This window comes from Amborella trichopoda, chromosome 6 (genome assembly GCF_054954075.1).
Source record: "Amborella trichopoda isolate Santa Cruz 75 chromosome 6, AtrichopodaSantaCruz75HAP2 v2.0, whole genome shotgun sequence".
In the NCBI taxonomy this organism is placed as follows: domain Eukaryota; kingdom Viridiplantae; phylum Streptophyta; class Magnoliopsida; order Amborellales; family Amborellaceae; genus Amborella; species Amborella trichopoda.
In genome coordinates this window covers 43,794,533-43,810,287 of record NC_142341.1, presented here as the reverse complement: position 1 = coordinate 43,810,287, position 15,755 = coordinate 43,794,533, and the positions used below count along the sequence as shown (strand labels likewise).

At 34.9% G+C, this 15,755-nt stretch overlaps 1 pseudogene across 1 annotated transcript; it reads left to right on the top strand.

The window, feature by feature from the left end:
* Positions 1–7,094: 7,094 nt before the first annotated feature.
* On the top strand, positions 7,095–15,454 carry LOC18431169 (cytochrome P450 71AP13 pseudogene; annotated as a pseudogene). Its single transcript, XR_966569.3, has 3 exons — positions 7,095–7,562; positions 11,937–12,383; positions 14,967–15,454. The product of XR_966569.3 is annotated as a cytochrome P450 71AP13 pseudogene (transcript).
* Positions 15,455–15,755: the final 301 nt, after the last annotated feature.

Genomic DNA, 15,755 nt, shown 5'->3' with positions numbered 1-15,755 from the left:
GAAATCGGAGCTTGTTTCCAATATGGGATGTTGGGGCACAAGATCAAAGATTGTCCTGCCTTTAAAATGCAACAACATTCGAAGCTTGAAGAGGCAGCCCAGAAACCTCAGACAAAGGGGAGAATATTTGCAATTACTCAGCAAGATGGTCAGGCCTCAAAATCAGTGATCCAAGGTACTTTTACTATCTTTCAAAAAGCAGCTTATGTTTTGATTGATCCTGGATCTACTCATTCATTTGTGTCATCACACTTTGCATACCACTTAAGGGTAGAACCAAAACAATTGGAATACATTCTAGACGTAGCCACACTTATGAAGAATTCAATTAATACCAATCTAGTATACAAGTCTTGTGTGATAAGGATAGAAGAAAATGAAATGTTAGTGGATTTAATACTCTTAAAAATTCAAGATTTTGATGTGATCTTAGGCATGGATTGGCTCTCTGCGTACCATGCAAGTATTGATTGTTACAAGAAAGGGGTTACTTTTTGTATTCCGAATCAACCAGTATTTTACCTTAAAGGTATCAAGGAAGTCTATCCACCATTTTTAATGTCCTCAATTCGGGCTAATCGCCGCCTTCAAAAAGGATGTCAAGGCTTTCTGGCATATGTTAAAGTAGATAGAAAGGAAAAGATAAACTTGAACACCATTCTGGTCATCCGAGAATTTTCTGACGTATTTCTTGAGGAATTGCCAGGGTTACCACCTGATAGGGAAATTGAATTCTCTATTGAGTTATTTCCCGAGACAGCGCCAATTTCTAAGGTCCCTTACCGAATGGCACCTGCGGAACTTAAGGAACTTAAACAATAATTGGAAGAATTATTAGATAAAGGTTTTATCAGACCCAGTGTGTCACCTTGGTGTGCTCCAGTATTGTTTGTTAAAAAAAAAGATGGGACCATGAGGTGGTGTATCGATTATAGACACCTAACTAAATGACAGGGAAAAATAAATATCCACTACTTCAAATTGATGATTTATTCGATCAATTACAAGGGTCACAAGTATTTTTAAAAATTGATCTTAGATTTGGATACCATCAGCTCAAAATTAAAAGTGATGATCTTCTTAAGACAGCTTTCAGAATAAGGTATGGCCATTTTGAATTTTTAGTCATGCCATTTTGGATTAACCAATGCACCGGCTGCATTTATGGATTTGATGAATCGAATCTTTAAGCTTTTTCTGGACAGATTTATTGTAGTATTCATCAATGATATTCTAATTAATTTCAAGGATCGGAAGGAACATGAACAACATGTAAGATTGGTGTTGCAAATACTAAGAAAAAAGAAGTTGTATGTCAAACTAAGCAAATGTGAATTTTGGCTTGAACAAGTGAAATTTTTAGGACATGTGATATCAAATGAAGGATTATCAGTTGCTCTTTCAAAGGTTGAAACCGTGGTTAATTGGAAACAACCAAGTAATGTGACTGAAGTGCGAAGCTTTTTGGGATTGGCAGGATATTACAGAAGATTTGTAGAAGAATTTTCTCGAATTGTAACTCCATTACCTCGATTGACATAAAAAAATGTTAAATTTGATCGGACAAAGGAATATGAGGAGAGTTTTCAAGAACTAAAAGCTCAATTGACATCATCACCTATTTTAACTATTCCTGAGGGGAGTGGGAGATTTGTGATTTATAGTGATGCTTCACATAAAGGCTTGGGCTGTGTATTAATGCAATATGGATATCCAAACAGTTGAAAGAATATGAGAAGAATATCCAATTCATGACTTGGAGTTGGCTGCAATAGTATTTACTTTGAAAATTTGGAGGCATTATTTATGTGGTGAGCAATTCGAAATATACACAGATTATTAGAGCCTGAAATACCTCTTCTCCCAAAAGGATTTAAATATGTGACAGATAAGATGGATGGATTTTTTAAAAGATTATGATTGTACAATCCATTATCATTCAGGAAAGGCTAACATTGTGTCCGACACTCTAAGTAGAAAATCTACAAGAGCCTTTGCTCATTTAATGATCCAAGAAATGAAATTGTTAGAAGAAATAGTGAATTGGCATCCGGCTCCATCCTTTAATGGTGTGGTAAGTATGATTGCCAACATTAAGGCAGAACCCCAATTAATTCAATAGATTTGGTTGGCACAAAAGGAGGACCCTCAGCTTATAAAAATTGTAGAAGACTCGATGTTGGTAAAAAATGACAAATTCTCTATAAGCAGTGATGATTTGTTAAGATTCAGAGGTCGGATTTGTGTTCCGAATGATGAGAGTGTAAAAAGAGTTATCTTGGAAGAAGCACATCACTCCCGCTATACTATACATCCCGGAAGTATTAAAATATATCAGGACTTGAAGAAAACCTTTTGGTGGAATGATATGAAAAAAGGTGTAGCACTATTTGTGTCTAAGTGCCAAACATGATAGCAAGTAAAAGCTGAGCATCAAAGGACCGCTGGGTTGTTGCAGCCTTTACTCGTGCCAGAGTGGAAGTGGGAGCACATCTTTATGGATTTTGTCTCCAACTTGCCTAGAACAATTCAGGGCATGACAGCATTTGGGTCATTATGAACCGGCTGACTAAAGTTGCCCACTTTCTACCGATCCGCACGACTTACACTTTGGATCGACTAGCCCAGTTGTAAATTAAGGAAATAGTGTGGTTACATGGAGTTCTGGTCAGTATTGTATCGGACAGGGACATTCGGTTTATTTCTAAATTTTGGCCTAGGACACAGTCAGCCATGGGGACGAGACTCACCTTTAGCACTGCCTTTCACCCCCAAATTGATAGACAATCAGAGAGGACCATCCAGACCTTGGAAGATATACTGAGGGCCTGTGTCATTGACTTTACAGGAAGCTGGAATGACCATTTACCCCTGATTGATTTTGCTTATAATAATAGTTTCCAAGCCAGTATTCAGATGGCACCATATGAGGCCCTATATGGAAGGAAATGCAGGTCACCCATCTGTTGGGACGAGGTTGGTTAAAGAAAGCTTTTGGGGCCAGAAATCGTCCAGGTAACCACAGATAAGATAGCATTAATTCGAGAAAGGCTCAGGACAGCTCAGAGTTGGCAAAAGAGTTACGTCGATAACCGACGGAGAGACTTCGAATTTGAGGAAGGTGATCGAGTTTTTCTAAAGATCTCACCAATAAAGGGCATCATGAGATTCGGCAACAAAGAAAAGCTGAGCCCCCGCTACATCGGATCCGTAGAAATCCTGGAGAGAGTCGAAGGTGTCGCCTATAGACTTGCCTTACCACCCGAATTGGCAAACGTCCATAGTGCCTTCCATGTATCCTCATTACGAAAATATCAGCCCGACCCATCCCATGTCTTGAAATATGAACCTTTACCGTTTAGAAAGGACCTATCCTTCATTGAGCAGCCAATTTTGATCCTGAATAGGACAGTACAAGTGTTGCACAAAAAGAAGATCCCTTTGGTCCGTATATTATAGCAGTGCTATTCAAGAGAGGAGTCAACTTGGGAATAAGAAGACGAAATCAGAGAAAAATATCCATATCTTGTTAAGTAATCAGATACACAAACTTGGAGGACTAAATTTCTTTAAGGGGAGGAGATTATGACGACCCTAAATTTTTTTTTAAAAAAATGGCAAACTAATAATAATAGTGTTAATAGAATAAATACAATAGAAATAAATGAAATAAAATAAAATACATAATGAATATTTAGAACGATAATTCATGGTGACAAAATGCACCATAAGGACCATCTTTTCACTTACGTAAAATTACCCCTCAATTTAAATATGGACTCACGTTTCTTGGATATCTGATTAATAATTCAAAGCTACGATTTTCTCAAATTTTTTGATGCTAGTCCATTTCTTTAAGGTGCACCTTTGGTCCATCAGCTCTTTTACCATAATTGAATGTAAAGCTTCTAAAACATTTCTTCTTGCAAGCGTATTGGGCATGGTGAGGCTGACGTGCCTCCATAAGATGTTGCATTAATTGTCATATTGTGTGGTGGCATTACCACATATTTTAGTTAATCCTCTATTGATACATTTTAAATGATGTGGCACGCTTTGCATCATGCATGGATGCTTTATAAATAAGTTTTCTTTTGATCTAAGGAGTGTCATTGAAAAATCTTTCTTTGGTACCGTACTCTCTCTCTCTAAGTTATCATTTTGTTTCAATGTACTCTCTCTCTCTTTAACCTCTTTCTTCCATCTAGTATGTTCTCTCTCTACAATTGTTCCTTCTACCTACCCATTATCCCCTGCCATGGCTGAAATGTTCAGGTTTTCCATTGAAAACCTCGTAAGTCACTAGCCTCTTCTATCTGTTCAATATTTCTTTGACAACCTAACTATCTCACATATGTGATAGACAGTTGAAAACCTCATGTGTTACAACCCATGCCATTCTTTCGAATCCAAAGCTTTACTTCCTCTCAGGATCTTATCCATGGTGCTCTCACCGCTCGTCTCCCTCTAGCCGAATTTTATCGAAGTTCCCTCCCAAATATTATAAGTAAGTGATCGCATTTTTCTGAAAAATGATTAGTTTTTAATAAATAATGATATTTCCATCCAACATCTTTATTTTTTAAGCTTTGTATATAAGTAACCTCATTGTTTTGAAAAATAATCTTTTTAGTAAAATTGTGATATTTTATCTATTGTTAGGAATTTTAAATGTTGTAAATTATTAGAAATAAAGGTGATATTTCTGCTTAAAATTATGAGATTTCCTTCTATTGTTTTTGAATATTTAGACATTGTAAAATTCATATGCAAATGTCTGCCTCATTATTTGAAAAACTGATATTTTTGCACTTGATTATAGTATTGCCTATGAAATGATTATTTACAAATTGGCAATTCCATAAATTGTGATAATTCTGTATTTAATTTTAGATTTTTATAAAAGTTCGTCTACTGATACTAGACTGTTATCATGTTAAATTTCAAGAATGTCCTTCAAAACTGTTACCTTTTAGAAATTATTGCACAAAATGTTTAAATCGCTACTTAGAGATATTTCAATGGAAGTGATTATTATTAAATTGGTTCAAGTGAATTTATGTTAATGTTTTCAATGATACTTCGCATATATGATATTGTTGCTTTTTGATATTTAAAGAGTTTCAAAGATAATTTGAGTATAAGTGGACCTGCAGTGATCGTTAGGACCGATCCGGTAATGTCGGTAGAGACTATTTGGACTCTTCTCGGACGCCGGTGATGTATGATCGGACCTGCAGGGATTGTTAGGACCTATTTCGTTACGGCGATATAGGCTATTTGGACTCATCCGGAACGCCGGTGAGGTATGTTTCGACCTGCAGGGATTATTTAGACCTATCCGATAGGAGCTATTTGGACTCATCCGGTACGCCGGTAAGGTATGTTTGGACCTACAGGGGTTATTTGGACCTATCAAAACGCTGGTGGGGTATATAAGTGACCTACTTGGCACGCCAGTAGGGTATTTTGTGGAATCCTTGAATTATGCATCTCTGTTAAAATGTTTATATGCATTTCCATCATTTGGATTATGTTTAACTGTGGATTTGTGAAAGAAGAATTGTTATCTATAAATGCTTTTGCTCGAAATTCTTTCTCATGTTGTTTTTTTTTACATACATTCTTCAGAAAATGTTTATATCTTCGAACCATGATTAATTTTAAGACCATGATGATCACTTACTGAATAGCCAAACTTACCAAACTATGGTAAATATTTTTCAGGGTAATTGCAATCTTATAGTTAAATGCGCATCAGGACCAGCTTGTGAAGAAGATGTAGTCATGTCATAACTAAATTCTCCTTTGTTACTTTTGTTTAACTTCACCACTGTAAATGTTTTGTTCTATCAACAGATGTATACTTAGTCTTCATGTTAATACCAGTTGTGAGCAAACTTTGGACAAATTTTAATTAATAGAAAATTTTGTTTTGTTACAATATATATTAATAGAAATTTGAATTTTTCCTAGTATAAGAATAGTCTGTTGCATTTCGAGAATGTTAGAAATCTTGGGGCGTGACAGCTTGTATCAAAAGGAATCATTTACCTGAAAAAAAATCATACAAATGACAACTTTGCAGATATATTTACAAAGCCACTCACTATGGAGAAGTTCAAGCTTTGCTAAGACTTGCTTAATGTCTCTCATTGTTAAGAGTGAGGGAAGCACTTCATGGCAGGTGAGGGTGCAGCAGTATACATGGATGAAGACATCTTCAAGATAGCTCGACAAAATTCAAGTCAAGGTGGAGATTGTTGAGGATTGATGTCTTGTATTATGAGGAAATAGATCTGTCAAGGTGGAGTCAAAAAGACTATTCTGGAGGGCCGTTAAAAGCCCGAAGGGCCGAAGGCCCATAGCGCTTGAGGCCTGGAGGAGTCGTCCTGACAGGTTAACTTGATGGACTCGGCCCTTGTGGAGGTTCGGGGATAGCAGGCCCCGAGGAAAAATTCGGATATATCCGTATATGGGATTCGATATATCTAGGACTTGATATATATATATATATATCCGTACAAGGGTATTTCGATAATTTATACCATCTATCTAAGACTCGACATATATTGTTGCGATTGGGGGTTCATCTAGGGTTAAGGGTTAAGGAAAAAATACAGATCTCTTTATAATTAAATAAAAATATAGAGGAGTGAGGAAGAGAGCGTATTGTAACCCTATTTTCATTGCCAGTAGAGAAGCTCTAATCTCCGGCGGACGTAGGCACGTTGTCGGACCACGTATATCTTTGTGTTGTAGTTGGTTGTCTCTTTCTTTTGTGTTTGTTTTTTCTTTCTTGTTTTCGTGGATTGCTTTTTGTTTCTACAGGGTCTCAAGTCAGGTCCGGGTCCATTGACACCGTATCAATTACGTTGTTGGAAAATAGATTGATAGCGATCATGTTGTCTTGATTTCACTAACATATAGTGTAGGGAATCCATAATCGTAAGTATCATTTCTCACCCTGACAGCAGCTTTTCCATATGCATACAACAAAGTTTAGACTTTAGGGCCAAATTTCCCCTTAGTGTCCAAGACAAAACATCCTCAGAGATTCCCTACTCTCTCCGAGTACCTTTCCAATCAATTATTTACTCCATATCCCCTCATAAACCACTCAACCATATTTAACAGAAGGTTTTACTGAAGAAGAAACCCCTTTTAAAGTCCTAATTTCCATGTCTCCACTGCAAATATGCCTGCTAGCCCTTGCCTTACCTTTGCTTCTCCTCATATTGAGGCTCATCAGAAGGCAACAGGGATGGAGGGCTAACCTCCCTCCTGGTCCCTTGAATTTGCCTATGATCGGAAGCTTACACCCCCTTGGCAGTGCGCCACACTTGTCGCTCACCGAGCTTGCCCGTCAACATGGCCCCATCATTTACGTCCGCCTCGATGAGCTCCCAACTTGCGTGTTGCCGTCCGCTGAGATGGCAAAAGAGGCACTCAAGATGCATGATGCCGCTCTCGCGAGCTGACCGACACTCTGTGCAGCACAGCAACTGTTCTATGGGTCCACTGACATTGCATTCGCGCCCTATGGCCTTTATTGGAGGCAGGTGAGGATCATTTCCCTGTTTTAATAGGTGATTTGGGTTCGAGCCGGATGAGAAAACGGATGGAAATATACGAGGCCTCGGGCATTGCTTTATGTTGAGGCATTCCACATTTAAGAAACCTTAAATTGTATAGGATCTAAACCAATATATAAGACTGCACCAATTTTGAAGTACAAACCAATATAGTACTTCTGAAATTTAAATCCTGCAATCTGGACATGGAATTTTTGATTCGGATGGCGAATTGGATGCCACCAAACCAGTACAAGGTAAATGTTCGTCCGGGCCCTGTCCTTCCCCCTACACCATATTTTGTTTTGGTCAAGTTTATCTAATACTTTTTTATTCCCCACAACACAAACCACTATTTAAATTTTATTTTATTTTTTTATTTTAAATATTTTTCGAACTTGAAATCGCCGATTCAATGATCTACCATGGATTTGCGGGGTGGACGATCCACACTCCACTTATTCAGATTTTGAGAGAAGTGGCAAAACTACCCCAGGTAACCTAAAAAGTATTGTTTTAAAAAAATGGATTAGTGACCTTGTTTGTCCATTTGGAAAACTATTTTGGATTGGCGGATCGATGTTCCAGATGAGTGAATCGGCCAGATCAGCCTGATCCAACTTTAAAAAAATATAAAAACATGACTAAAATTTCTTGAAAATCTAAAACTTATAGTTTTCCAAAAAAAACAAAAAAAAATATTACATTACAGGTTTTCATTATTTTAACAAAAATACATAAATACTACAACACGTCCCATGTTAGAATGTTTATCCATTACACTCATTCTACAATCAAAGTGAAATTTAAAATAAAATTAATTGCTAAAAATAGGCCTATCTAACTTTAAAAAAATTATTTTTTAGTTTTACAATCTATAATGCCACTTGTAAATAGGTCTTACATACTTATTTCTTATTTTCTCTTTTTCTTGAAAATTGATTTATTGAAATAATTATTAATTTTAATTCTCATTTTTTTTAATATTATATTTTTCTAGGAGTATCGTAATTAATGTATAGTTGGGGAAGAATCAGTTCCCGATCAGAGAGAGAGAGAAAGAGACGGGGCAGAGGGGGAGAAAATGAAAAATAAAAAATCCAATCCGAGAGACGGAGAGAGAGAGAGAATAAAACTAGAAGCACGGAATCCACGCGAAACTTGTGTGTGAAAATGAAAAAAGGAAAACCCAGTCCAAGAGAGACATGGTGAAAGGGAAAATCCAATCCAAGAGAAAGAATGCGTGACTGAGTCAAAAAAAAGAACAGCCGAATCTAATACAATCTCAAGAAATGAAGACGGGATATTGGATTGAATAACCAACAATTTGGTGCAAGTAAAATTAAATAGAAACAAACATAACATAAAAGAAATATTGGATTGGTTAATGATTTGCAAATTTATTGTGGGGATTGCAAAATTGTTTCACCAATCCAATTATACTTTAAGCTTTTTTATGTTTTTCCTTATTTATCAAAAGATCTTTGTTTTCCCTGCATCTCATTCGTAAAGGGCGTTAAGTGTAACAGGAAAAAAACAGATTGTGTCCCCTCTTCTACTTCTCTCTAAAATTTTACCATTTTTTTTTTTTTTTTTGTCGAAAGGGGTAAATTTATTAATCGTTGGTGGCGTATGAATTATTGAAAAAAAGTTTGGTGAGGGGACCATCTATTTGTCCTTCATTGTTAACACTCAAGAGAGACAATTAATATTAAATAAGATCATCGTTGATTGCGGGTCGAAACTGCGGAGCAATTACGCTCTGGTTGTAGGGGAAGCTTGGTAAAAAGTTTCAAAACAATAAAATTATTTTTAAGAAAAAAGTTTATATAAGGTGTCAACTGTAGAAGCACCTAAAAAACCTATTGAAAGATGATGTTTTATCAATAGAAAATTCTCCAATTGATTATCATGATCTTGATATACATGAATATATAAGAAAAATTGAATTTCACTTTTTAAAAATAGTGCATCTTATAACATATTATCTAGGCTATCCATTTTCAAGATTTTCGAATGCTCATAGATCTACTAGATTTATACCATTTTCAGATCTTTCAATTTCATTATAGGGGTGAAATATAGACTCTTAGGCTATAATAAGAGTTTTGGCATTGAAAGTACATCTTCTAATGAGATTTTGAGGTGCACCATATCATCATTGTCTAATGAGACCAATTACCTTTGATACAAAGTGGTTACAATTAATCTTGACCATTGGATGTGAAAGGGGGTGGCTGTATATATTTCATTGACTAAGTTCAAAGTTCAAAAGATTTTCTCGAACTTTGTGACACACTTAGATATCAAATTTCACATCGGATGGTTATAAGTAATTGTGACCTTCCTGTAGCAAAAGTAAATAATGGCATTGTAGACCATCCCCCTTAAAAGACACACCTATCCTAGTATTTCTATAGTATTAGGTCCCTTTATTTTCTTGTGACATGTGTCCTCTCTTAACCGTGGCTTAATATTGTAGGACAAGTATACCAAATTTTTCTTATGTCTTTGACGTCCCTTATATATAAATAAGGGAAAATATCTCCATATCTCTTATTTTTAGATTTCATTTCTTGATAAACTCAAAGTTTCAAAAGATATCTTCCAACCCCTTGCCACTTTAAATCCATTTTTTAACCTAAACAAATGTGAAAAAGATATAATCTTTCTAAACCCAATCATCTCTCTCTTCATTTATATACCCCAAATTTCTCTCGTTTCTCTCTTCATGCCTCTCTCATTATCTCTCTCCTCCCATAGTTTTCCAAACACCTCCCTCTCTTTCTCTTTTGGGAAACCTTTCACCTCCATGAAGCCCATCTCTCTCTATAAAAATTTGGAAGGATGGTTTTTAAAAAAGGCTCGTCTTTTTAGATTTGTTTGACCTAAAAAAAAAGGTTTAAATTAGTTTCGAGGACTAGAAGAAATAAAATCTACAAATTTTATACTCTAAGATATCTTTTAAAACCTTGAAGCTATTGTGAAATGAAACCTGAAAATAAAAAGTATGAAGATATTTTCCCTATAACTAAATCCGAATCCATTTATAAAAAGTTGCATTTTTTTTCATGAAAGCAAAATTGAGTGAGTTAAAGTTGTTTACAATGGTTGCTTCTGAAGAAGCATTCGCTAATATTATCCTTACTTTAGTACGTTACTAAATTTTCTAAATTTTTTCTCTACACGTACAAATTGTTGCCAATGGTATGTATAACGACACGGCCTTTATGGTACCCTTTTACATGCCTTGGTGTTTTATTATTGAAAAGGTTTTCTTGGTCTAAAGGTAATATGAAAGATTACCTAGGAGATCTAGAATCTGTGAATAAGATCCTTTCACTAAAATACCTCCTCAATTATGCTCAAAATGTGCCAATTTATTGTTTGCAATCTTCAACTAGCAATGTTATTTTAGAAATTTCTCTCATAATACATCTATTTTATTAAGAAAATATCCCACTTGTTCCTGATTCCAAACCCTGAGCATGCGATTTTTTTGAGAAAAACACATGTTCTTAGTTTGGATCACGAAACAATTTGAGATAATTTTATCATTTAGGTCAGAGTACCTAAATCAAGTGAAATGATATAAATCATCTTTTACGGAAGTAGGAAACTTGAATACATATTGGTATTTATGCCATCTGGTTTGGGCCATCTAAAAACGATAAATTACTCGATACATCCATCTTGTACAGGATTCTATATATTGAAGTAAATCCTTTCAGAGAAAATAAAAGAGGGAAGGCCTTGCATTAAATGGTCTTTTTAAAGTAATAATTTAGTTGAATCGATAACCGCAGTGGTTTTCTAAGCTAAGCTTAAAATTTTACTCTTTTTTTAGAGTGATTTATGTACGGTCCCTATAATTTTTTCTAAAATACAAAATGCTCGACTTTCAACCCACGTTTTTTATTATTTCCAAAATTGCTCCTCGGTATAAAGATGGCATCCTCAATCTAAATTTTATTTTATTTTTTCTTTTAGTTTTTTGTTTGTAGGGCATTACCTCAAGCATTAGGGCAGTGCCCTACTAACAAAAAACCTAAAAAAAATATAAAATTAAAATTCAATGCAAGAATGTCTATGGATCGAAAGGTAATTTTGAAGAAAAAAGGCAAGTTGATCGACTTTCTTTGTAATTTCTATCTATAAATGAAGCATTTCAGTCGATACGTAAATTGCTCTTTCTTTTAAGAGAATTCAAAAATCAAACTAGTGCTCGTCTTTCATTTGAGTAATGGTTTTCTCCCTATAAATGAAGCATTTCGGTCGATACGTAAATTGCTCTTTCTTTTAAGAGAATTCGAAAATCAAACTAGTGCTCGTCTTTCATTTGAGTAATGGTTTTCTCCCCAGGTGAGAAAGATATGCATCCTGGAGCTATTCAGCACAAAGAGCGTGCAATCCTTCAGATTCATGAGAGAACAAGAAGCAGCACATTTGGTGAGCTCAATACGTTCATCATGCAGGGTGGGCGAAGTCGACCTCACCAAACTTCTAGGCCCTTTCGCTAATGGCTTAATGTGCCGTGTTGCATTAGGGAAGAACCACTGCGAAGGTCGGGAGTATGAGAGGGAGTTCAAGCGGATGTTAGAAAAGTACCAAGTATTGTTAGGAGGTTTTGGTTTGGGAGATTTTTCCCCTATTTAGAAGGATGGTTGAATTTGATCACGGGAATGGCATCGAGGATGAAGAAGACTTTCGAGGATTTTGATCGATTTTTTGATCAAGTGATCGAGGATCACCGCAGGAAATCAAAGGTTCCTGGTGGTGAGAACGATGTGAAGGATCATTTTATCTCAGGTACGAAGAGTTCACAGTAACCTTTATTAATATGTAAAATCTAATCATCTTGAATGCATAATAAAGTTCAAAAAAATTTCTTTATGATAACGAGCTTGATTGGTAAAACACCTCTAGCCCCCCAACTTCACATCTAGCAGTTGGAAATCATTATAACCTCATATTACAAAAGTTAAATGTTGTTCTTTTGTACTGCTCATTTACTTTAATTGAGTGATATGTTCCTTAGAAATCAATTGCAATTAAGCCTCTTAGCGCACCATTCAAGTACTGCAGGTAGTGAGAGAGAGCAGACATACCAAAGGGTCACACTCCATAACATCACTCTTTGCATTCCTCTATGACGTTGCTCCGAAGACAAGTTCACCAAACCCCACTTTTCTCTTTTTTAATTTTTAATTTTTAATTTTTTTATTTTTTATTTATTTTTGATGTCATTCAATCTTTTATTTCTTTGATAGAACACTTGAATGCATAAAACATTGTTTGAATTTTATAATTTAATAAAAAAGAAAATCATGATGAAATTTTTAGGGTGCGTATGATTTACTAGGTTGCACCAGCAAACAATATAAAAAAGTTTCAAAAACTAAAAATAAGAAAAATACCCCTAAATACTTCAAAAGTAAATTGTTATTTATTTTTGTCAATTGTTTATATTTTTTAGTGTGATTTACGTATGGGCCTTAAAAAAATTTTCTAAAATAAAAATGCTCCTGTAGGCGGAAATTACAAAGGTCTTTCAACATTTTTTTTTTTTTTAAAAAAAAAAAAAAAATTGCCCCGCCGCCCAACGAAATTCTTGGACCGAATTTTAATTTTTTTTTAAATTTTTTTCGTTAGTAGGGCACTAACAACCTTTTCTTTTTTTTTTTTTTCTTTTTTTTCAAAATTGCCCCTCGGCCAAAGGAAATTCTTGGACCGAATTTTAATTTTTTTTTAATTTTTTTTTAATTTTTTTCGTTAGTAGGGCACTACTTTTAAATTAAAGGCACTACCTTACTAACAAAAACACTAAAAAAATTAAAATTGCCGAGGATTCCATCCTCGGATCAGAGGATAATTTTGAAAAAAATAGAAAAAAGGTACGTTGACCCACCTTCGTTGTAATTTCTCACTATAAATTTGAACACAAACTAATGTACTATAAAAATTGTAAACTTAAATACATGGGCATACACTTAATTGTCTGATCAAGAATAGACAATTGAGAGCAAAACGTATTTTAACACAAGAAAAACATTAGTTCTTTTTAGATCAGACAACGAGAAAACACAATCACATATCTTTTACATGTGTGTGAAACCACATAAAAAGTTTACCCACCCCCATATGCCCTTGTTGCTATGTCTCTAGAGAGGCCTTTTACCAATGACCCAACGCTTGTTGGTAGTTGGACAAACAAGTGGTTAACCTCCAAACCATGTATCATTTCATTTTCTAACGTTACTTGATTATGGTTTTTAAAATTGCAATCAATCGAATTGGAAGCATTGCAGATTAATTCTTTAATAATATACAAATTTCACTGTTTGGGGAAAATCAAGTTGCTCCTTGAATATGATATTTTATTGAAAGAAACCGCAACTGATTTTACTAGAATAAAAAATGCTTTAAAAGCAATGCCTTTTTTAGTTCTCTTATAATATTAGCGTTTTTTTTTTTTTTCTTTACTTTTTCTGATAGTTCAGTCACCAGAATCATACTTCCAGTACTTCCAATTGTGGTTTGTGTTAACGTAGGATATGTATCATGATATCAGAGCCATAGACTCGAAGCTCTGTTGGGTTGTCATGATTGCTTTGGCAAATTGGTGTCTTTATTGTGATTTGTTCTTCGCACATTGAAATAGTGGAAATTGTTTTTCATTTATTAATCAATAGCGATATAAGTTCCAATGAACTGAAGTAGAGGAAACCAATAGATGAAGGAGATATTTCAAGATTTTGGATCACTCTTGCATGCCTTTTCACGGTTACAGCTTAGAACAGGCTCTAGTTACAATTTACGAAATATAGTTTGATATTGCTAATCATAAAGTGTTTGATCTTTTCTTTTTATAGCGATCAGATCCATAGCTGAGCTTTCTTTATTTATGCATGAATAAATATGTAGGATTTCGGCCTGATCTTGATTGTAATTCTGTTTGACATTTAAAACTGAAACCAACGCCTAGTTCAGAATTACCCTACCCCCCATCCCTCCCCCAAAACCAACATAAAAAGAAAAGAAAACAAAACAAAAGTGACAATGTAGTCAATGGCTTGTTCATCTTACACGATCTTTGCTTTTCCGACAAATTTATACGATTGTAATTGCAAGCTAAATCAATCTTTTTTATGTTTTTTTGTTTTTTGTTTGTTTCTTTTTAAGGTTCTATAAAATTGAAATTGTTTCTATTGCTTATATCTCTATGTTCGGTAATATATTGACATCATCTTTCAATAAAATGTTTTGGAGCATTGGAATTTGCATACCAACCAACAATAGTGGTTATTTTTTAATAGCAATTTACGAAATGAACCATTTTCTTTAAAATCTCTATCTATGTGTTCTTTGATACAATATTCATTGGCTTTCTAGGGCATATTTGGCACCGGTACAGACACAACATTCATAACCCTCGACTGGGGCATGACAGAGCTCATTAGGAATCCAAGGGTAGTGAAGAAAGCCCAAGACCACATTAGGAGCAAAATTGGACATAAAGAACAAATCGAGGAGAGCAATTTGCAAGAACTAGATTACTTAAGAGCTGTAGTTAAAGAGATCTTTCGGGTACACCCAGCTGACCCGTTGTTGCTTCCTCATTTATCCATGGAAGATGTGAAGATAGGTGATTACAATATTCCAGCAAAAACTCTTTCAGATTTCCTGTTGGATTACTGTAAACTTTTCATGCTTGGGTATCTTGGAATTCATGTGTGATATAATGTTCAAATAGCTATATGTGCTGTTATTTAAGTGTACAGTTCCTAGCTCCATGGAAGACTTCAAACTCCAAAATGTTATGGCTTTTGTGTAATTTTTAGCCTCCCATATATAAAGAGCCCCTTTCAAGATTTCCTTTATAATCTTGATTCCTATTTAAGTCCCTTAGATTTATCTTTTGAAGATATTCTCAATTACATTTTATTTGAAATATCCAACGTGTTCTGCTTTATATTCTCTTCTTTCTCTTCTGACACAAAGTCTCCAATTCTATGGAAGTCATCGGAAAAATTACCACCAAAGAATAATCTCTAGATTATGAATATTCCTCGACTCTAATGACAAAACGACCTGAGTTTGGCTTTATAAAAGGTGCTTTTACTGTGTGAAACTTGATTAAAGGCCATGCAAGTGAGAAAATTCATGCATGGTCGGCGAAAA